The sequence below is a fragment of the Ricinus communis genome, chromosome 2, assembly GCF_019578655.1.
Source record: "Ricinus communis isolate WT05 ecotype wild-type chromosome 2, ASM1957865v1, whole genome shotgun sequence".
Taxonomy (NCBI): domain Eukaryota; kingdom Viridiplantae; phylum Streptophyta; class Magnoliopsida; order Malpighiales; family Euphorbiaceae; genus Ricinus; species Ricinus communis.
In genome coordinates this window covers 17,274,701-17,297,650 of record NC_063257.1, presented here as the reverse complement: position 1 = coordinate 17,297,650, position 22,950 = coordinate 17,274,701, and the positions used below count along the sequence as shown (strand labels likewise).

The window sequence follows — 22,950 nt, the reverse complement described above, 5'->3', positions numbered from 1 at the left end:
AACCGCCACCCACAGTGCTGCAATGTATTAAATGCTGATTTTATAGTCGTTAGAGAGGATTTGAATTAGCCACCTTTTATAATACTATAAATACTCACTTGGAACATGAAATTGAAAGTTCTTAAGCTCTCTAAAAATCAAATACAAGTCGGAAACATCTTCATACATCTTTGAGCATAGAGTTTATATTAAAACCTCTATTATTACTTCACTTTTGCTCCTTTGTTATGTAAGCCCGATGACGAGACTAGGACAAGTCTAGTAGAGCAAACTTTGAGTAGTGAGGGGAAGAAAGATTCGAAAGGCACTTAAAGACATTAGAAACCTTTGGAATGGATCAACAATACATAAAGAACCCCTAAAAATCCTTGAAACCTTCAAAAACACAAAGCTAGAACCTAAAAACCTCATCCACGACTCAAAATCATAGTAGACTAGCTTAAACCCACGCAGGGTAAGGCCAAGTTCACGTGGTTTTAGGCTTCAGAACGTTATCTACCAAATTTTATGCCTTTGGCAGTTAAAGAAAAACTAGGGACCCGTGCCAACATTGGAGACATTCCTTAAATCCTCAAAAATGCATCCTTGACCCTCTATTTCTTCAACCAATTAAAAGCCTCCCCCTAAGACCCTTAAAACATTCACTTTCACATATAAATACATCATTAATCTTTTCTAAGACCCTAGCCACACTTTCCCACCCAAAAATAATAGTTGAAAACCTTAATCTCTACATATCCTCTCAATATCTCTATCAACTCTACACCTTCTCAAACCATAAGAAAACCCTAAAAAACCTTAGCTTAAATCCATCATTACAACAAAAAGAAAACCATACCTTTTCATCAACCAACCTTCAATCTTCAATCAATACAATAAAACATTTTCTAAGAAACCATTCCTATACCTCTTCTTCAACACCTCCAGTAGCTTGAAACACTTCACCTACCTCAAGCTCTCACCTTAACCCACTTAAAACACTTAAAACCCTATTTTCACAACTTGCACCCTTAAACCCAAAAAGCCTACCTCTAAGAAATAAAACCTCCCCTTTTACATACTTAAATTTTCTATTCTGTAGGTCTTGTAGGGATGTCTAAAGGACTTTGGTGTCCCTTAGTGTGCTTGGGAGCCTAGGAGTCCATTTCTCTACTCAAATCAACTTTTTCCTTTTAAAAGTTTCAAAGATATATTCTAAGGGCCTAAAGTCTAGAGTTAAACTTGCCTCATTGTGTATTTGTATCTATTTGCATTATATTTACTGTTTTTTGTTAGTTCTAGAGGAAGTTTTGAGTTAAAAAGCACCATAGAAGCTTCCTTAAAAGCTCATGTGGGCTTACCCTATGTGGGGTGAGCTTTACCCCACACAGGGTAAGCCTCTAAAAGCAAGTAATTTTTTAAGGTTTCGGCCACAAGAAAAGCCTCTTTTGGAGAAACATGTGGTATGATAAGCTATTTACGTAGCTACAATCTAAGGTAGTGAACCTATCGATGCAGACTAGCACAAACGGTGAGTATCAAGGTCGTATTCTCGGGAAAGGGTGATCCTAGACCTACTGTAGCATCTTATGTTATTTAACCTAAACAAATCAATGAAGTGTTATACTATGATTAAATATGAATAAACAATTAATTAAATGTCAAATTATCTGAAAGGATTTAGGAAAAATCTCGAAGGAAAAAGCAGACCCTAGGGGACCTAAGTTAATTGGATTTTAGTGAAGATAGAGATTAAATTGATTATCAATTGCAATTACCCGTAGATGAAGTCTTAACTGAATTCAGTCTCCTTCTCGAGATAACCGAATTCCTAAACCTAATAACCTAAAGTTAGAATCTCTTCCTAACAATCGATTATCCGATTAGCATTAAGGTTTAACCCGCCTCTATTAAGCTTTGTTAATTCTTAATCCGACTAGTCAATTACCCTTATCTCTAAGTGATTATTAACCAGTTCTTGCTATTCCAATTTCTGATTACTAAACGAATTTCTCAATTACATAAAGCAATCTAAATACCACAATTCACAACGTTTAATGAATAAAGTGACTTCTCATTAATAATAAAAGCAAGAAGAATCAAGAATTGACAATCAAAATCTCATAACATTAAAATCAATCAACAATATAGGAACCCCAATTGGGTTTAACAATTTAGCTACTCATACTAATAAGCACCACAAAATAAGGAATAAAATTAGAAAAGTAAATTAAAGGCATGTACATCCTTCTTCTTCAAGTTGGATGAGAAACCCTAATTTTCCAATTCAGAATAGCAAACCCTAATTTGCCTCTTAAATGCTCCCAAATCTTGTCTTGATCTTCAAATTGATGTTGAAACAAGTGTAATCCTTCCTTTAATTGATGAAATTGATCTTCCAAAGTCGAGAATTGAGGTCTGAAAACAAATGATTTAAGTTCGTATAATGAATATCAAGTCAAAAAATCGAACCCTAATTCACCAAATCATTTTTGCCTATATAGTCCCTTCAACACGGCTGTGGTTAAGCCTATGCTGATCAGCACGGGTGGAGTCTAGGCCATGCTGAACCTACGCATTCAGTTCTATTGACCTCTTCCAGGCCATGCCCTAGCCAGTGCTGAGCTACCACGGGCCGTGGTGGCTATGGAAACCATGCCAAAATGGCACTCTTAGAGGGCAGCTACTTGACAATTCAGCACGACCGGAGTCCAGGCCGTGGTCAACCTCGAAATGCTAGTCCTTGCTCAATTTGATGGATTCTGGTCCGTAATTGCGCGTATTTCCCTCGATTATTGATAATGTCCTTCGATAATGACATGAAACGTGAAAGGAACTAAAAGACAAGTGATTCTAGCATAAAACGAGATAATTATGCACAAGAATGTAAACAATTAGGCATGTAAATATGTATAATATGATGCCTATCAAATCACCCCATATTTAAGCTTTTGCTTGTCCTCAAGCAATCAATAACTCAATACATGCACAAGCAACAATCACCCCTCAGAATCCATGCTAAAGTTCACAACTCAACCCTATCCAACATATAAAGAATGAAACTCAAGTAACTAACAAGTTATACACCTTTAAGAAAGAACTATAATGATATCATCTCGAAACACAACTTACATAATAAATCAGCATTAGAGACTAAGAACCATTACCTCATAGAAATCTCTCAAATCACTCACAGTGTTTACAAGTAAATAAGAAAATCCCCTCATTTATTGATTGTCTATTAGTCATTTATTCATGTATTTGAGTCATATTTATTCCTGTTTGATCGCACTTTGGTATGTTTCTGAGTTTTTCAGGTTTTCGGACTCATTGATGGGAAATTGATTGATTTCTGGGCAGAAACCAAGCTATATAGATGATTTACGCATATTAGATGTTTGTCGGAGTCGATTCCTTGATTAGGGCACAATTCGAGGCCTTTGCACGGGCAATTGCACGGGCCATGGCACGGGCTAGGGCACTTCTGCCTATAAGTAGGCGCACATAAAATAAGGCAGGGTTCCGCTTCTGGTTTTTGACCTCTCTACGCGCGCGACCCCTTACTTCTACACCTTTGTTCTTGACATTTTGGGAGACCAACGTCAATTCAAAGGATTGATTTGGAGGATTCAAGTAAAGATTGAAGTTTCTAGATGATTGACCGAGACATCCGAATTCCATACTTGAGGTTGGTTTCAGAATCAGTGCTTGCGACATTTCCACTCCGATTCGAGAGAAGAGGGTTACATGTTCCATTTCCTTTTCTGTTGTTTATTTCCTTTTATATTTGTTTCTTTCATTATGAGTAACTAGGGCTACCGAACCCATTGGTGTTCACCTTTGTTGATGGATTGTGCTTAATTATTGGATTTTTAACTGCCATTCTTGTAATCTTCTTGCTGTTTAGTTATAAAATTTGATTTAGTTAATTTGAGACGTTGAATTAATTGTCTTTTGGGTTGTTTCGTGACATTGAGAAATGCTTGTTACAACTGGAAATTGAATAGTAAGAACTGGTAGTTAACACTTAGAGATAAGGTTAATTCACTCGCCGGATTAAGAATTAACAACTCTTAATAGATCTAAATCACTCTTAATGCTAATCTGTAATAATCTGATAGGAAGAGATTCCATTAGGTTAGAGTAGGTTTAGGAACTTGGTGAGTTCGAGAGAGGAGCCGAGTTCGAGTCAGGATTTAGGCACGGGTAGCAAGATTGGTAATTTATAAAATCAACCTTAGAATTCCATCACTTAGGTCCCTTTCGGGTTTGCTTCTTTTGTTACGGTTGTCTTTCGATTGTCAGTTGCTGTTCATTCAGTTATTTGCATTCATCGCCATTAGTTAAGTAATTTCGACTTCTCACACCTTATTTCAGATTAGATAACATAGCGAACAGTAGTAACTTTAGGTTTACCCGATCTCCAGGGATACGACCTTGATACTCACTAGTGCTAGGCTGCATCAATAGGTTCACTGCCTTAGGTGTAGGTTGCATCAGTAGCCCATCAAGTTTTTGGCGCCGTTGCCGGGGAATTAACGGTGAACTAGAGTGAATTTTTTGTGTTAATTTAGTCATTATCTATATATTTATTTATTCTTTATTCTTTATTTTATTTTTTTTATTGATTGGTGGTTGTTTGGTTGTCGGTTTCAGGTAGTTTATGACCAGGAGCTCTAACCCTGATCCCATAGCACTCTTATCTTACCTGGAGCACTCTCTCAGATTATTGAGACGACATTTACAGGCAGTTGAGGAGGAGGACGAAGTTACAGTTCAAGTTCAAGGAGCTGACGTGATGGAGAACCTCAACCCTCAGGCCGGTGACGATTAGAGGACAATGTACGAGTTTGCTCGACCATCTTTGAATGGGACGAAAACTAGTATAGTCAGACCTGTTGTAGCGGCCAACAACTTTGAAATAAAAGCCAATGTTATCCAGATGATCCAGCAGAGCATACAGTTTGGAGGATTGCCCAGCGAGGATCCCAATGCTCATATCTCTAACTTTTTGGAGATTTATGACACATTCAAGATAAATGGAATAACTGATGACGCCATTCGGCTGAGATTTTTTCCATTTTCCTTGAGGGACAGAGCTAAGAGATGGTTGCAATCTCTTCCATAGCAAGCAATTACTACCTGGAAGGCATTGGCCAAAAAAATTTTATATAAGTATTTTTCTCCCGCTAAAACTGCTAAACTTAGAAATGACATATCTTCTTTTGTGCAGTTTGATGATGAAAGCATGTACGATGCATGGGAGAGGTTCAAGGATCTTTTGAGATGCTGCCCACATCACGGATTGCCAGTATGGATGTAGGTTCAAACCTTCTACAACGGGTTAAGCCTTACGACGAGGCAGATGGTGGATGCTGCAGCAGGTGGGTGCTAAACAGTAAGACGCTCGAGCAGGCTCAGAATTTGATAGAGGAAATGGCCATGAACAATTATCAGTGGCAATCTTCTAGGAGCCGACTAGGAAGACAGGGAGTGGTCAACCAAGTTGATTATACAGCAGGCTTGACAACTCAGGTGGAGCTTTTGATCAAGAAGATTAACCAACTCTAGATGTCGGTTCATGCAGCGAATGTTGGCTGCGAGTTTTGTGGTGGCCCGCACTATAGTGCGAACTGTACTGCAGGAGGTATGTTTGCTTCGTCTTCCTCTACTTTTCCATCTGTTTATGTTATGTCTTCTGATGTTGAGCAGGTTGGCTATATAGGGAATGCCCCAAGACAGCAGAACGATCCTTACAGCAACACATACAACCCTGGGTGGCACAATCATCCCAACATCAGTTGGAGGAACAATAATGCTCAGGGTCCACCTGATTTTCAAAGACTTCATCAGCAGCCACAGCAACAGCCAGCTGGGCCTGGACAAGCTCCTCCTCTACCAGAAAAGAAATCAAATTTAGAGGAGCTTATGATGAAGTTTGTGACATCTACAGAGATGAGGTTCCAGCAAACTGATAGTGCACTTAGGAACCAGCAGGCCTCGATTCAGAACTTGGAGACCTAGATTGGCCAAATCTCTAAGATGTTGTCTGACAGACAGCAAGGAGTGCTCCCTAGCACCACTGAGTCTAACCCGAGGGAGCACGTGAACGCCATCACTTTGCGTTCAGGTAAGTTAGTTTCAGCTCCTTCCAAGCATGTTTTTAAAGACTCCACTATTGATGTGCAGGTTGAGGCGAGCAGTAAGGTTAAGGAACCTAAGGGACAAAAGGTGAAATCAATTCTAGTCAGGGAATATCAACCTAAGATTCCTTAACCTGCTAGAGTCAAACAAGCAGAGGCGCAAGAGCAGTTCAGTAAGTTTCTAGATATTTTTAGACAACTGCATATTAACTTGCCTTTTATTGATGCATTGGAGCAGATGTTGAAGTATGCCAAGTTCTTAAAGGACATACTTAGCAGAAAAAGGAAGTTGGAGGAGGTAGCCTATGTTCAGCTTAACGAGGAGTGCTCAGCAGTGTTTCAGAGCAAGTTGCCAGAGAAACGTCATGATCCAGGGAGTTTCACTATTCCTTGCACTTTAGGTAATTTGTGTGTTGATGATGCATTAGCCGATTTGGAGGCTAGCATAAATGTCATGCCTACTAGTTTGTTCAATAAGCTAGGTTTGGAGGAGGCAAAATCCGCTAGGATGTATGTTCAATTAGTTGACCGTTCTGTTAAGCTTCCTAGGGGAATTGTGGAGAATGTGCTAGTCAAGGTAGATAAGTTCATATTTCCTGTAGACTTTGTGGTTATGGATATGGATAATGAGCATAGTGCACCATTGATTTTGGAGAGACCTTTCCTTGTCACAGCTAGAGCTAAAATAGACATATTTGAGGCGAAGTTAGAACTTAATGTAAGGGATGACTGTGTTACTTTTAGTTTACCCCCATTTGATAGTTCTTCCACCGACCATGTTCATGCCATTTGTAGTATTGATGGAATTGGTCTGCATGTAATAAACAACCACAGGATGTACAAATGGATGATGCTCTATACATGTTTCTTTCCCTATTAATATGTGTTATTCATCTGAAGAAAAAAACTTGTATCAATTTGAGACTTTGTGCTATGATAGACCCGAGAAGGGTAGTTGCAAGTTTGTTTTTTACAAGTCACTTAGCCAGAATTCGGAGTGGATGAATGGGCATCCCAATTCGGTGCGGAGAGCACCTCCTTGGTCATCTACCGCACACATTGAACCTTCTCATTGCGCTTATATGCCTCGAGCCCCAACTTACATTGAGCCCACCTTCTCAATTTGCTCGCGATGCAGGAATGCTGCTGCAGAGTCCAGCTAGACGACTCGCACAAAAAGAAACGCCTTCGGGAGGCATTCCCGAATCTATTTATGCTTTTTGAATTTTTGGACATCTTTTTATTTATGTAGTTATTTTTTTTAGTTAGATACTTCAGTTTGTTTTTAGTTTGTTTTATTTTCAGGAGATTTTATTTTATTGAACCTTTTACTAGATGTTGCTTGGGATGTGTTTATTCTTGAGTTTTGCAGGAGTTAGCCTACTCAATCCTCATAGTGTAATTTTGAGGACTAATATATTTTGGAGTGATAAAGCACACATCAAGGGCAGTATCCAGTGGACTTTCTAGTTTTTATCTCTTTCTGTTGTCTTGTTTTTCTTTTAGTTTTCCAGTTTTTTTTGTGGACTCCCATAATTAGCTTCATTGTGCGTATTTTATTCCTTTTATTTTGGAGTGCCTACCTTGTTCATTAATCTTGAGGATGTTGTTTTCTCAAGTGTGGGGTAGGTACCTTAGCTTTGTGCAGGTACCAATTTTGTTTCTACTGTTTTAATCTTGTTTTCATTTCCCTTATTGATTGAGTTCGTTCATTCTTACTGTCCTTATCTTGAATTTTATTTTAATCAAGTAGTTGATAATTTTTCTCTTTTGAATGGATACCCATATAGCTTTTTATCGAATCTTGTTGAAAGAAGGCAATGACCGAATCTCTTAATTTCAATCAAGCTAGGTAAAACTGGTGTTTTTCCTTAATTTTTTCATTTTACTTTATCTTGGATATAGAACACTGTTAATATTGATGCTTATTAGATTGTTTGATTGTTTAAACTTTAGTTTGAGAATTCATGCAATTTTATCCCACTCAAATGGTGAGGCTTTTATGCTCCTTTTGTTTTTGATTAGTGAGCATTGTGCAGAATTTTTTTGTTTCTAGAACTTGCTTTGTGATGACTTTTGAGATTACATGAATTTTTGATAGTCATGAGATGATTTGGGCACTTAGGAATTACACAATTTGGCCAAAAGGCTAACCCCTTTTTTTCCCTTAGTGAACCCATTTTGAGCCTTAGCCTTTCTCTTTCATTGTAATTTACCTCTGATACTCATTTTATCACTTCTATTCATTCTACCATTCTTTCTACCATTATTGTTGGAAATTATATTTGTTTATGCTGCATTTCATTTTGGATCAATTTGCATATATTCACTAAGTTACTAGATTTTCGTAGATGCTCCCTTCAATCCAAATGGTACATATCATTTTACTACTTTGATCGAGCATTGTATTACTTCATCCTACATTACCTATTGTTGCAGGAGTAAAAAAATAAAAAAAATAATAATAAATAATAAATAAATAAATTTCGAGTATTATCTTATTATTAGAGCAACTTAGTGTTCAATCTTGGTATAGCATCTGATCCTTGGCTATATTCTTGCATTACCTGCATAATTTTCCAGCAACTTTCAGCTCACTTTCCATATTTCTCCGTACCCTACCTTAACCCCATTACAACCTGGCTCAAGACCCTTTGATCATGTTTATTGACTATTTCACAGTAGTGGAGATCAGATCTATAAGCAAGCTTATGGTAAGCACCTTTTTCTGTACTTTTGTGTTGAGAGCTTGACGATATTCTTTCACCTATATACACTTGTGTGTTTTGAGTGACATCTTGTAAGGCATGGTTCTCAAATTCTCAGTTTGGATGGTTTATCATTTTAATTTTAGTATCTTTATTAACTTTGTTCTCTGTCTCAAGGATTTAGTGATTTGGGGATTTTAAGGAAATTCGTCACGGAGTATTAAGACTTGTTTTGAGCTAACCTCCTGCAAAGTATTTGATTGAGTTATTTGGTATCTGTTTGAGGAGTGAGTTGTTGATTACTTGAGGATAAGCAAACGCTTATGTGTGGGGTAGTTTGATGTAGATGATTCTATGCATATTTATTGATTGTTTATCAGTCGATTATTCGTGTATTTGAGTCATATTTATTCCTGTTTGATCGCACTTTGGTATGTTTCTGAGTTTTTCAGGTTTTCGGACTCATTAATGGGAAATTGATTGATTTCCAGACAGAAACCAAGCTATATGGATGATTTACGCATATTAGATTTTTTCAGAGTCGATTCCTTGATTAGCGCAAAATTCGAGGCCTCTGCACGGCCATGCACATTTGCACGCCCTCCCTTGCCCGTTGCACGGGCCGTGCATATTTGCATGGGCCGTGGCATGGGCCATGGCACAGGCTAGGGCACTTCTCCCTATAAGTAGGCGCACGTAAAATGAGACAGGGTTCCGCTTCTGATTTCTAAACTCTCTACGCGCGCGACCCCTTACTTTTACACCTCTGTTCTTGACATTTCGGGAGACCAACGTCAGTTCAAAGGATTGATTTGGAGGATTCAAGCAAAGGTTAAAGTTTCTAGATGATTGACCGAGACATCTGAAATCCATACTTGAGGCTGGTTTCAGAATCGGTGCTTGCGACATTTCTACTCCGATTCGAGAGAAGAGGGGTTACATGTTTCATTTCCTTTTCTGTTGTTTATTTCCTTTTGTATTTGTTTCTTTCATTATGAGTAACTAGGGCTGCCGAACCCATTGGGGTTCACCTATGTTGATGGATTGTGCTTAATTATTGGATTTTTAACTGCCATTCTTGTAATCTTCTTGCTGTTTAGTAATAAAATTTGATTCAGTTAATTTGAGACGCTGAATTAATTGTCTTTTGGGTTGTTTCGTGACATTGAGAAATGCTTGTTACAACTGGAAATTGAATAGTAAGAACTGGTAGTTAACACTTAGAGATAAGGTTAATTCACTCGCTGGATTAAGAATTAACAACTCTTAATAGATCTAAATCATGCTTAATGCTAATCTGTAATAAATTGATAGGAAGAGATTCCATTAGGTTAGAGCAGGTTTAGGAACTTGGTGAGCTCGAGAGAGGAGCCGAGTTTGAGTCAGGATTTAGGCACGGGTAGCAAGATTGGTAATTTATAAAATCAACCTTAGAATTCCATCACTTAGGTCCCTTTCGGGTTTACTTCTTTTGTTACGGTTGTCTTTCGATTGTCAATTGCTGTTCATTCATTTATTTGCATTCATCGTCATTAGTTAAGTAATTTCGACTTCTCACACCTTATTTCAGATTAGATCACATAGCGAACAGTAGTAAATTTAAGTTCACCCGATCTCCAGGGATACGACCTTGATACTCACTAGTGCTAGGCCATGCTGAACCTACGCATTCAGTTCTGTTGACCTCTTCCAGGCCATGCCCTAGCCGGTGCTGAGCCACCACGGGCCGTGGTGGAGGCCGTGGTGGCTATGGAAACCGTGCCAAAATGGCACTCTTGAAGGGTAGCTACTTGAAAATTCAGCACGGCTGGAGTCCAGGCCGTGCTCAACCTCGGAATGCTAGTCCTTGCTCAATTTGATGGATTCTGGTCCGTAATTGTGCATATTTCGCTTGATTATTGATAATGTCCTTCGATAATGACCTGAAACGTGAAAGGAACTAAAAGACAGGTGATTCTAGCATAAAACGAGATAATTATGCACAAGAATATAAACAATTGGGCATGTAAATATTTATAATATGATGCCTATCAAATCACCCCACATTTAAGCTTTTGCTTGTCCTCAAGCAATCAATAACTCAATACATGCACAAGCAACAATCACCCCTCAGAATCCATGCTAAAGTTCACAACTCAACCCTATTCAACATATAAAGAATGAAACTCAAGTAACTAATAAGTTATACACCTTTAAGAAAGAACTATAATGATATCATCTCGAAACACAACTTACATAACAAATCAGCATTAAAGACTAAGAACCATTGCCTCATAGGAATCTCTCAAATCACTCACAGTGTTTACAGGTAAATAAGAAAATTCCCTCAATGCAGCTGCACAAAACCTATTTACCATAAGCTTGCTCATAAATCTCATCTTCATTACTATGAATAATTGAATACGTCTTTTCAAGGGTTGTAATAAGGCTGAGGTAAAGGTACGAATATTTAGATAGAAGTGTAAAGTATACTGAAACATTATGCACTTAATTGATTCAGGAACTGAGTGCTAAACAATAAAAGTATTCACTAAGCCTTATTTGAAGTAAAGGATGCTCACAAGAGTTAAATTCAGAAGAGCTAAACGCTAAGAAGTAATTAATAATTTTTTTCTTTTTCTTTTTTTTCTATATATTTCTTCTCTTTTTTTATATATACTATGTATATATATTATAGCAGCTTATATAGGGGCTGCTGTGGTTATTGACATAAGCAATAAGAATAAATATCCAATTTGGATTGAAAGGAGCATCAAAGGATGACTGAAAAGATTAAGTGAATTAAAGACAATGTTAGGCACTATGATCCCATAAATAAAGAAACATAACACATAATTACTCAGTATACAGGGTGAAAGGAAAGACAGGTGTAAAGAATGGTGTATGCGTAGTGATTAGGTGTAAATTATAAAGAAAACATTATGGCTCAAACTGGCTGACTAATGGAAACAGAGGGTAGCCTTTTGGCCAGATGTGGTGAAATCCTAAGTCGCCCAAATCATCTAATGGTATTCAAAAATTCATGTAACCGCAACAAGCATTATAGAGCAAGTTCTTGAAACGAAAGTAAGTACAACGCATACTTAAACAAGAAAATTCATGAGCATAATGTGCAATGGATGCTCAATTTTTTTGGTTCAAAAACTCACGTTTGAAGTAGCTAAAATTTGCAATTGGTTCCCAGACTTATCAATTGAATCATCACATAAATTGAATACGAGATTGGCATAATCAAAGTTCACAATCAAAGGTTGTAAATTCGCAAGGAACTCAAGTAACATTGGTTTAACCCGGCCAAATTGACATATTGAATACAGTGAAATTGCTTTTAAGAACAGAAGATAAAGAGGGACAATCAAGTACTAGTGTGTGAATTAAGTCATTAATTACGAAAGAATAAACTAAATAGCACAAGTTTTTGTTTCACTGCTGGTAGTCTACTAATGGCGTATCCTCACTGGTTGGATTTGCTGGAAGATGAGGAGTAAGGAAAGTCGTTGAAGGAGGGGGCGGTGGTGGCACAGGGTCCGTGAAGCATCCTGCCATATCAAAGTCCATATAATCATTGAACTGCTGATTTTGTGCTCCAGCATCCATCATCTTTTTCATCTGCTCCACTATTACGTCTGTCTGGGTGGCCTGCCTCTCCAACCCTGTCATAAGCTACTAGAGCATACTGTTCAAACCGTAAAACTGTGCCCTAGTCTCCTCTTGAAACTGCCCAAACTCCTTTCTCTGCTATGCAAACTCAGTATAGTTCTGTTGATGTACATCGTAGACTCGATCTACAAGGTCAGCCAAAGCACTAATCTGAGCACTCGATGTCCCTACAGAATAAGAGGATGAGGCTCCAGATGTAGGCATAAACACTCTAGCTGGGTTAGGAATCCTAACATCCGGAATCCCAGCCGTTGGATATTAGGCTCCTATAGCCGCTGCCTCTCTAGCCTCCTTGATTATTGTGTTCACAAGCCTGTATTCTATACTATGTGAATGTCAAGTAGCCGTGGTCATCTGCATTTTGATCATCTGTCTGATCCCTAGTGGTGTCATGTCACCAATCTTTGAAAGCTCTGACAGACAGTCGTCTAATACATCCAGTCTCTTGGCTAACCTAGTTACATACGGGTCAAAACAACAATGCATTTTCTTATGGGCGTCTACTATAAATGAACGGATTTGTCGAGCCAACAAATATCCCAAGTCAAGCTTCTTCTGATGTTGCATAGCCCAGAGGATGAAGACATCAGTCTGTGTTACCGCTCCAAAACTATCTCCCCTGCCTGTAATCGTGTAAGCTAATAAGTTATGGAGATAGCGGAGATGATCCGGAAGGCTAGATGCCTTAGACCTGCTGGGGTAGTATGATTCCGACCTAAGTACCAATGAGTCCCACATGGTGTCGTATGATAGTGGGTTGATGTAAAGACATCCCTGATACTCCTCCCCTGAGGTCTCCTGTTCAGTCCATAATCCCAAGTGAATGCTAAATTGTAGGACTGACATTGAGAACTCCCTTCCCCCAAGTCTGAAGTAAACTACATCAGGCTGATGCCAGTTTGTGATTTGTTACTGCAGGAAGAAAGTGCTGAGGAATTCAATCGTAAGCTCACGGTAGGTTGACTCAATGATGTCAAAAAATCACGCATATGGCAAAGTTTCAAACAGAGTGCGCACATCCCACTCTTTCTAGGGATATGAAGTCAATGCAACGACCCGCCATCACTTGCTTCTATCTCATGACTTGGAATCGACTTTCGTTATTTGCATTGGGGAATGTCTATAATGGATGACGACCAAGTGCAGGTGGATTCGCAGCTGGTGCTCTTCGAGCTCGGACTAGTTGCTGTTGCGGTGGAGGTGGAGGTGCTGGTGCTGGTTCTGGTGCTGGTGAAGTGGAGGAAGATGTTCCTTCACCATGTGATCGCTTGCTGGTAGCGACGCGTTTCGGTTGCTTTCTTCATGATTGATCGCGGTCCTTCATATTACCTAATGCAATGAATCATTAGTTATTCGAACAAGAAATCAAGTTAGTCAGAAATTCTACCGAAAATTAAACAACATAACGGCTATAATTTGACTAACATAAAACTTTAGACTTAACAAAAGATTAAAGCCTCAATCTCCTACATAAACTAATTAACAAATACATTCCAGCCTACTTTATCATGCACCAACTAACGCAACTTTATGCTAAAAAATGTTCATAATAAAATGCCATAGATAAACTTTATTTCTGCCAAACCCCACACTTATCATTTCATAGTCAAATTCACAGCAAACATAGCAACTAATATAAATTAAATCTAGCTGAGGTCATATGGAAACAATGTAACAAAGTAAAACTACCAAAACATACTAGCATGTCCTCAATAAAGTATATGCATAAAAGAAAAACCAAATTAAAACAAATAAAAGCAAAAAGTGAAAAGACTTACTTGAAATTGCTGAGAAAGGTAAGAAGAATCAGAGAAATGGAAGAAAACAACACCTTGGAGCTTAGAAAGAGGGTAGGAAAATTTTTGAAAGCTCCCCTTTTTATAGGCACGGGTCAAGACGCGCAGGCGAGGGCGCCTGCAGGATCGGCCAGACTCCTCACGAGCCCTAAAGCTTTAATATTGCACCATTTGGCACGGGTAGGGGGCACGCCGTAGTCTTGACCAAAGACACTGGTATTCTTGCCGCGGTGCCTTGAGCCGTGTGGTCGAGTTTTCCTTTGTGCTTTAAGTGTATATTCATCACAAGCGTGGTGACCGACACGGCCTGGTGATGTAACCTGTGGTGCCTTCGGAAGCCATGGTAAATGGTTGAAATCCCCCATTCTACATGTGTTTTCTCATCACGGCTTGACTCCGGTCGTGCTGATGAGCACAACTTGGTGTTATAGCTCGTGATGGCCACAGAAACCATGGTGAAAGGGTTGATTCCGGGCTTTTCTTCGCCATCTCGAGTTGTCAAACTCCCTACTTGCATTTGACACATATACGCACATATTTAGGCCATAAATCAAGTAAATGAATCAAACGGGAAAGTCCCACTTCACCGATTACTAAAAATCCGACATAAGTTATTCCAACCCTAAGTTCATACAACTATGTTTAATATAAAAAGTAATTATTCTAAAGATCAACAAGCATGCAACGAATGATAACATAAAAGTGGATCGAAGAAAAGAACATAAAACTAGAATGGGAATGCTTCTCAAGGGCGCTTCTTTTTTATTCTTGAGTCATTTAGCTGGACTCAATATGAATCATCATTGCAGGTACATAATCATATTAACCCGTTGCTCAGTCTCCAACGAGTTTCCGTGATACACCTTGAGCCTATGTCCATTGACTTTGAAATCACCCTTCTCGGGATGATGAAGCTCGACTGTGCCATATGGGAAAACTTGCTTAACCATGAAGGGCCCCGACCATCGACTCCTGAGCTTCCCTGGGAACAACTGAAGACGTGAGTTATATAGCAATACTTTATCTCCACTCTGAAACTCCTTGGAACCTTTGAGCCTCTGATCGTGCCACTTCTTTATCTTCGCCTTGTAAATTAAGGAGTTTTCATACGCTTATTGACACCATTCCTCCAATTCACCCAATTGCCACTATCTTTCCTTACCTGCAGAATCAACATCAAAATTGCAAGTTTTAAGGGCCCAAAGAGCCCTCTGTTCTAATTCGACAGGTAAATGACAAGACTTCCCATATACTAGCCTATAGGGCGTCAAACCTGTGGAGGTCCTATATGTAGTTCTAAATGCCCATAATGCATCATCTAGTTTCGAGGCCCAATCCTTCCGACTTACACCCACAGTTCTCTCTAATATACGTTTTAATCCTCTATTAGTAACCCCAACTTGCCTACTGGTTTTTCGGTGATAGGGAGTGGAGAACTGCTGCATTACACCATAGCGCCTGAGTGCCTTCTCCAATTGAGCGTTGCAGAAATGCGTTCCTCTGTCACTAATTAGCGCTCTAGGTGTGCCGAACCTAGCAAATAAGTTTTTAAGGAACTTGCAAACAACTCTAGCATCGTCAGTAGGTAAGGCCTATGCCTCCGGCCATTTGGAGAAATATTCAACAGCCACTAGGATATACTTATTACCATTTGAGGAAAGGAAAGGTCCCATGAAGTCAATACCCCAAATGTCAAATATCTCAACTGTCTGCATACTGTTTTGGGGCATCTCATCACGGGCAGAGATATTACCTGAGCGCTGACAAGCGTCGCAAACCTGAACAAAGGTTCTAGCATCCTGGAAGATAGTTGGCCAATAAAAGCCTGCATCCAACACCTTCCTAGCAGTATGGTTCACCGCTTGATGGCCTCCTGCAGGTCCTTCATGACAATGCCTCAAAATTCGGAGACTCTCTTCGCGATAAACACATTGGCGGATGACCTGGTCTACACACACTCGATATAGGAAGGGGTCTTCCCAAATGTAGTATTTCAAATCGGTAAAGAATTTCTTCTTTTGCTGATAAGTCATACCCTTTAGTAAGACCCTAGCCACAAGATAGTTAGCATTATCAGAAAACCACGGAGAATCGGAATATACCTTTAATGAATACAAGTGCTCCTCTGGAAATCGATCATCTATCATGCTCTCATCAAGTGCATCCAAGCTCGGATTCTCCAGTCTGGATAGGTGATCTGCTGCCAAATTTTCTGCACCCTTCTTATCTCTAATCTCAATGTCGAACTCCTGCAACAATAAAATCCATCTGATCAATCTTAGCTTAGCATCATGCTTATTAAACAAATACCTCAAAGTTGAATGGCCAGTGAAGACGATGGTCTTTGATAAGACGAAGTATGATCGGAATTTTTCGAAGGCATAAACGACAGCCAACAAATCCTTCTCTGTAGTAGTGTGATGTTCCTGGGCTCCCGTTAACATCTTGCTAGCATAGTAAATGGGTTGAAACTTTTTATCAAACCTCTATCCAAGCACAGCTCCAACTGCATAGTCACTAACATCGCACATTAGTTCAAAGGCGATTTCAATCAAAGCGGTTGATAGTACTGTGGTCAAAAGTTTCTTTAATAACTCAAAAGAAGATACACATGCATCATAAAAAACGAAAGGTGCATCCTTAACTAGCAATTGAGTAAGAGGCCTAGCAATCTCAAAGAAATTTCTAATAAATCTTCTATAAAATCCAGCATGGCCTAAGAAACTCCTAACAGCCCTAACAAAACTAGGGGGTGGTAGCTTAAATATTGTTTCTATTTTAGCTCTATCGACTTCCATCCCTGCATGTGAAATCTTATGCCCTAGAACGATTCCCTCTCTCACCATAAAATGACACTTTTCCCAATTTAGCACCAAGTTAGCCTCAATGCACCTAGCTAACATGCGTTCTAGATTTGTCAAACAGTGAGAGAATGAGTTACCAAAAACAGAGAAGTCATCCATAAATACCTCCATCGACTCCTTAATCATATCATCAAAAATGGCCATTATACACCACTAAAACACAGTCGGCGCATTGCATAGGCCAAAAGGCATCCGTCTATAAGCGAATGTCCCATAGGGGCAGGTGAAAGTTATCTTCACTTGGTCTTCAGGTGCAATTGGGATCTGAGAATATCCTGAAAAACCATCAAGGAAACAGTAAAACATGTGTCTTGCCAATCTTTCTAACATCTGATCAATGAAAGGAAGAGGGAAGTGATCCTTCCGAGTTGCATCATTAAGCCTCATGTAATCGATGCACACTCGGAATCCTGTTACCACGTGTGTAGGTATCAGCTCATCGTGCTCATTTCGAATTATTGTCATGCCTGCTTTCTTCGGCACAACCTGCACAGGGCTCACCCAAAAACTTTCAGAAATAGGGTAAATTAATCCTTCATCTAGGAGCTTAATTACCTCCTTTTCACTACTTCCTTCATGTTCAGATTAAGCCGCCTCTATAGCTGAACTACTGCTCTATAGCTATCCTCCATAAGAATCTTGTGAGAACAGAAACTAGGGTTGATCCTGGGAATATCTGCAATTTTGTAGGCGAAGGCCTTCTTATACCTCTTGAGCGCTGATGGGCTACTGATGCAACCTACACCTAAGGTAGTGAACCTATCAATGCGGCCTAGCACTAGTGAGTATTAAGGTCGTATCCCTGGAGATCGGGTGAACCTAAAGTTACTACTGTTCGCTATATTATCTAATCTGAAATAAGGTGTGAGAAGTCTAAATTAATTAACTAATGACTATGAATGCAAATAAATGAATGAACAGCAACTGACAATCGAAAGACAACCGCAACAAAAGAAGCAAACCCGAAGGAGACCTAAGTGATGGAATTCTAAGGTTGATTTATAAATTACCAATCTTGCTACCCGTGCCTAAATCTTGAATCGAACTCGGCTCCTCTCTCGAGCTCACCAAGTTCCTAAACCTGCACTAACCTAATGGAATCTCTTCCTATCAGATTATGCATAGAATCATCTACATCAAACTACCCCACACTTAAGTGTTTGCTTGTCCTCAAGCAATCAACAACTCACTCCTCAAACAGATACCAAATAACTCAATCAAATACTTTGCAGGAGGTTAGCTCAAAACAAGTCTCAAAACTCCGTGATGAATTTCCTCAAAATCCCCAAATCACTAAATCCTTGAGAAAGATAAAAAAGTTAATAAAGCTGCTAAAATTATACTGATAAACCATCCAAACTGAGAATTTGAGAATCATGCCTTACAAGATGTCACTCAAAACACACAAGTGTATATAGGTGAACGAATATCTTCAAGCTCTCAACGCAAAAATACAGAAAAAGGTGCTTACCATAAGCTTGCTTATAGATCCAATCTCCACTACTGTGAAATAATCAATAAACATGATCAAAGGGTCTTGAGCTAGGTTGTAATGGGGTTAAGGTAGGGTATGAAGAAATATGGAAAGTAAGCTAAAAGTTGCTGGAAAATTATGCAGGTAATGTAGGAAAATAGCCAAGAATCAAATGATGTACCAAAATTGAACACTGAGTTGCTCCAATAATAAGATGATGCTCGAAATGAACTAAAAGAAAATTATACATATGTATTTTTTTATTTTTTTATTTTTTTATTTTTAACTACTCCTGCAACAACAGATAACGCAGGATGAAGTAATACAATGCTCAATCAAAAGTAGTAAAATGATATGTACCATTTGGATTGAAGGCAGCATCTACGAAAAATCTAGTAACTTAGTGAATATATGCAAATTGATCCAAAACGAAATGCAGCATAAACGTACATAATTTCCAGCAACAATGGTCGAAAGAATGGTAGAATGAATAGAAGTGTGATAAAATAAGTGTCAAAGGTAAATTATAATGAGAGAAAAAGGCTAAGGCTCAAAATGGGTTCACTAAGGGAAAAACAGGGTTAGGCTTTTGGCCAAATTGTGTAATTCCTAAGTGCCCAAATCATCTCATGACTATCAAAAATTCATGTAATCTTAAAAGTCATCACAAAGCAAGCTCTAGAAATAAAAATTCCGCACAATGCTCACTAATAAAAAACAGAAGGAGCATAAAAGCCTCACCATTTGAGTGGGATAAAATTGCATGAATTCTCAAACCAAAGTTTAAACAATCAAACAATCTAATAAGCATCAATATTAACAGTGTTCTATATCCAAGATAAAGTAAAATGAAACAAATTAGGGAAAAACACCAGTTTTACCTGGCCTGATTGAAATTAAGAGATTCGTTCATTGCCTTCTTCCAACAAAATTCGATAAAAGCTATAAGGGTATCCATTCAAAAGAGAAAAATTATCAACTACTTGATTAAAACAAAACTCAAGATAAGGACAGTAAGAATGAATGGACTCAATTAATAAGGGGAATGAAAGTAAAATAAAAACAGAAGAAACAAAATTGGTACCTGCACAAAACTAAGGTACCTACCCCACACTTGAGAGAAACACTGTCCTCAGTGTGAAATAAGGTAGGCACTCTAAAAAAGAGATAAAATATGCACAAAGAAGCAAATTATGGGAGTCCACAAAAAACTAGAAAATTAAAAGAAAAACAAGACAACAGAAAGAGATAAAAACTAGAAAGTCTACTGGATACTGCCCTTGATGTGTGCTTTAACACTCCAAAATATGTTAGTCCTCAAAATTACGTATGAGCATCGAGTAGGCTAACTCCTACAAAACTCAAGAATAAACACATCCCAAGCAACATCTAGTAAAAGGTTCAATAAAATAAAATCATCTCAAAATAAAAAAAAAACTAAAAACAAACTGAAATATCTAACTAAAAAAATAACTACATAAAAAAAAGATGTCCAAAAATTCAAAACGCATAAATAGATTCGGGAATGCCTCCCGAAGGCGCTTCTTTTTGTTCGAGTCATCTAGCTGGACTCTACAACAGCATTCCTGCATCGCGGGCAAATTGAGAAGGTGGGCTCAATGTAAGTTGGGGCTTAAGGCATATAAGTACAAGGAGAAGGTCCAATGTGTGTGGTAGATGACCAAGGAGGTGCTCTCCACACCGAGTTGGGATGCCCATTCATCCACTCCAAATCCTGGCTAAGTGACCTGTCATAAACAAACTTGCAACTATCCTTCTCGGGTGTATCATAGCACAAAGTCTCAAATTGATACAAGTTGTTTTCTTCAGATGAATAACATATATCAACAGGGAAAGAAACATGTATGGCATTATCCATTTGTACATCTTGTAGTTGCTTATTACATGCAGGACCAATTCCATCAATACTACAAATGGCATGAACATTGTCGGTGGGAGAACTATCAAATGCGGGTAAACTAAAAGTAACACAGTCATCCCCTACATTAAGTTCTAACTTTTCCTCAAATACGTCTATTTTAGCTCTAGCTGTGGCAAGGAAAGGTCTCCCCAAAATCAACGGTACACCATGCTCATTATCCATATCTATAACCACAAAGTCCACAGGAAATATGAACTTATCTAACTTGACTAGCACATTCTCTACAATCCCCCTAAGAAGCTTAGCAGAACGGTCAGCTAATTGAATGCACATCCTAGTGGGTTTTGCCTCCCCCAAACCTAGCTTATTGAACAAACTAGTGGGCATGACATTTATGCTAGCCCCCAAATCAGCTAATGCATCATCATCACACAAGTTACCCAAAGTGCAAGGAATAGTGAAACTCCCTGAATCGTGACGTTTCTCTAGCAACTTGCTCTGAAACACTACTGAGCACTCTTCGTTAAGCTGAACATAGGCTACCTCCTCCAACTTCCTTTTTCGGCTAAGTATGTCCTTTAAGAACTTGGCATACTTCGGCATCTGCTCCAATGCATTAATAAAAGGCAAGTTAATATGCAGTTGTCTAAAAATATCTAAAAACTTACTGAACTCCTCTTGCGCTTCTACTTATTTGACACTAGCAGGATAAGGAATCTTAGGTTGATATTCTTGACTGGGATTGATTTCACCTTTTGTCCCTCAGGTTCCTTAACCTTACTGCTCGTCTCAACCTGCACATCAATAGTGGAGTCATCAAAAACAGGCTTAGAAGGAGCTGAAACTAACTTACCTGAATGCAAAGTGATGGCATTCACGTGCTCCCTCGGGTTAGACTCAGTGGTGCTAGGGAGCGCTCCTTGTTGCCTCTCAGACAACATCTTAGAGATTTTGCCAATTTGGGTCTCCAAGTTCTGAATCGAGGCCTGCTGATTCCTAAGTGCACTATCAGTTTGCTGAAACCTCATCTCCGTAGACGTCACAAACTTCATCATAAGCTCCTCTAAATTTGATTTCTTTTCTGGTGGAGGAGGAGCTTGTGTAGGCCCAGTTGGTTGTTGTTGTGGCTGCTGATGTCTCTGAAAACCAGGTGGACCCTGAACATTATTGTTCCTCCAACTGAAGTTGGGATGATTGCGCCACCTAGGGTTGTATGTGTTGCTGTAGAGCAGTCCACCACAAAACTCGCAGCCAACGTTCGCTGCATGAACCAGCATCTGGAGTTGGTTAATCTTCTTGGCTAGAAGCTCCACCTGAGCTGCCAAGGCTGCTGTGGAATCCACTTGGTTGACCACTCCTTGTCTTCCTGGTCGGCTCCTAAAGGATTGCCACTGATAATTGTTCATAGCCATTTCTTCTATTAAGTTTTGAGCCTGCTCGGGCGTCTTACTGTTTAGTGCCCCATCTGCTGCAGCATCCACCGTCTGCCTTGTCGTAAGGTTCAACCCACTGCAGAAAGTCTGAACCTGCATCCACACTAGCAATCCGTGATGTGGGCAGCATCTCAACAAGTCCTTAAACCTCTCCCATGCATCGTACATACTTTCATCATCAAACTGCAAAAAAGAAGATATGTCATTTCTAAGTTTAGCAGTTTTAGCAGGAGGAAAATACTTATATAAAAAAATTTCGGCCAACACCATCCAGGTAGTAATTGACTGCTGTGGAAGAGATTGTAACCATCTCTTTGCTCTGTCCCTCAAGGAAAATGGAAACAATCTCAGCCGAATGGCATCATCGGTTGTTCCATTTATCTTGAATGTGTCACAAATCTCTAAAAAGTTAGAGATATGAGCATTGGGGTCCTCGCTGGGCAATCCTCCAAACTGCACGCTCTGCTGGATCATCTGGATAACATTGGCTTTTATTTCAAAATTGTTGGCCGTTACAGCAGGTCTAACTATACTAGTTTTCGTCCCATCCAAAGATGGTAGAGCAAACTCGTACATCGTCCTCTGATCGTCATCGGCCTGGGGGTTGTGGTTCTCTATCACGTCAGCTCCTTGAACCTGAACTATAACTCTGACCTTCTCCTCAACTGCCTGCAAACGTCGTCTCAATAATCTAAGAGAGCGCTCTGGATCAGATAAAGGTTCTATTGGATTAGGATTAGAGCTCCTGGCCATAAACTACCTGAAAATGACTATCCAAACAACTACCAATCAACAAAAACAATAAAACAAAGAATAAAGAATAAATAAATAAACAAATAATGACTAAAGTAACACAAAAACAATTCACTTTAGTTCACCGTTACGATTCCCCAGCAACGGCGCCAAAAACTTGATAGGCTACTGATGCAACCTACACCTAAGGCAGTGAACCTATCGATGTGGCCTAGCACTAGTGAGTATCAAGGTCGTTGATGTGTGCTATTTATGTTA

The 22,950-nt window shown here is 39.1% G+C and overlaps 2 non-coding genes across 2 annotated transcripts; one reads left to right on the top strand and one right to left on the bottom strand.

Annotated features, from left to right (window-relative positions):
* Positions 1-5,179: 5,179 nt before the first annotated feature.
* LOC112535205 lies at positions 5,180-5,286 on the bottom strand. Its single transcript, XR_003079381.2, has one exon. It is a non-coding gene; the product is annotated as a small nucleolar RNA R71 (small nucleolar RNA).
* Positions 5,287-22,048: 16,762 nt separating this feature from the next.
* On the top strand, positions 22,049-22,155 carry LOC112535206. The gene has a single exon (XR_003079382.2). It is a non-coding gene; the product is annotated as a small nucleolar RNA R71 (small nucleolar RNA).
* Positions 22,156-22,950: the final 795 nt, after the last annotated feature.